The sequence below is a fragment of the Aptenodytes patagonicus genome, chromosome 2 (genome assembly GCF_965638725.1).
Source record: "Aptenodytes patagonicus chromosome 2, bAptPat1.pri.cur, whole genome shotgun sequence".
NCBI lineage: Eukaryota > Metazoa > Chordata > Aves > Sphenisciformes > Spheniscidae > Aptenodytes > Aptenodytes patagonicus.
In genome coordinates this window covers 164,295,436-164,297,140 of record NC_134950.1, presented here as the reverse complement: position 1 = coordinate 164,297,140, position 1,705 = coordinate 164,295,436, and positions in this window count along the sequence as shown.

Here is a 1,705-nt window from a genome sequence, read left to right as displayed (position 1 = left end):
TGAATGTTTGTGGTAGTCATGATTTACATACTCGTCCATTTTATTTCACAAGGTTAGCTTTCCATTTATATTCCATTTACATGGAATCACAGTGACACTGAAGTTGGAAGGGACCTCTGGAGATTTCTGGTCCAGACTCCTGCTCAGTGCAGGGCTGACTTCACAGTCAGATCTGGTTGCTCAGGGGCAGTCAGGTTTCTGTGAATGGAGGTTCCTTAATGTCTCTGGCAACCTGTTCCAGGGCTTAACTACCCTATTATGGATACATGTTCTTGTGTTGTGGACATGCTGTTTGTTCTTCTGTGGTTTAAATCTAAATAGAGTAGGAAATCCTACTTACTCTGTGCTGACATTTATCTGATGTCTGTCAGCAAAGATTTTGTAACAGTTTGTGTAGCCCAATAAGAATTTTGCAAGACACATCAATTTGGTTTTAACTAGCATGGAGGGATTGAGACCAAGCAATTATTTGTTCAGCATAAATTAGAAATTAAACAAAATGAGACTCCGTGACTCAAGCCTGGTTCTGAATGCTTTTGAACTTAAAACTCAGCTCTCAGGAGAAACACATTGAAGCTTACTTTGCTCAATCCTCTCACTAAGAAAGAAATGGGTAGTCTAATATAATGTTGTACTGTTTCAGCTTGTTCCAGCGTTATATCAGCTTGTCTATGTTTAAATCTATGTTTCAAGTTTGTCACTGCGCTGCTGGCTACTTGGGGTTTTTGCCTGTACTGCAGAATCCGGAACCATGGGCACAATGTGGCTGGAGTCAGGCTTCAGAGGAAGATTTACACGTTTAGTGCATTGAGTAAGCGTGGGCTGAAACACTGGCACGCTCGCTTGGTGCTACAAAATCGGGAATGCTGGGCATGTGGCATAGTTACACATGGCCTGCAGCCAGTTTTAGCCAGGTATTGAGATATCTTAGAGTTAGCAAGAGGTGGCATTTTTGCTCCACACTTCTGACATAAGGCATAGGCACCTATTTTTTTTGGGGGGGAAAAACTTCTTTCAAAAAGCAAGCAAGACTTGCTTTGAAAACAAATGAGGAAATGTGCTCGTGTTCACTCTTCATTAAAAAAAAAAAAAAAAATTGATAGTAAGAAGGCTAATATGGGATGTTCAAAAGTCTTGGAGCTGAGTTCCCCTGTTCTTCGACTTTTTGGAAGACTGACCTACCTATCACAGTACAGACCATGTGAGTTTTAAACAGTCATTGGGCAGAAAAAAAATTCAAGATGAGATGTGTCAGAGGACAAATACAAATGTGAGTTGTTAGCCCCTTTTCTTCTGTCTTGCTGACTACTGTTGGGCTAATGTAAGCTTGCCTTTTTTTTCAGTTACATTTTATGGATTCGTTGCAAATAGTTAATGAATAACCACAAGGATCTGTGAACAGCAAGTTGAAAATTGATTCCCTAACCTGCTGTTTTGGGCGCTGACCTGAGAAGGAGCACATGCATTGAGTTTGAATCCTCTTGGACAGAGGAAGGAATTGAACCCGAGACTTAAAGCCGGAAGGGCCAGCAGGTATCTATTCTGCCTCCAGACACTTACACACCAGCAGTTATCTGCAAAGTGTGATTTCTTGAGGAGTGCCCTCTCTAAACCTAATGCATCAGGGCAGATTTCTGGAGCCTGGTGAGGGTGATAGTTTGCTGCTCTAATAGCTTGCCTTTGCTGAAGGGGTTGTGGTACTGCT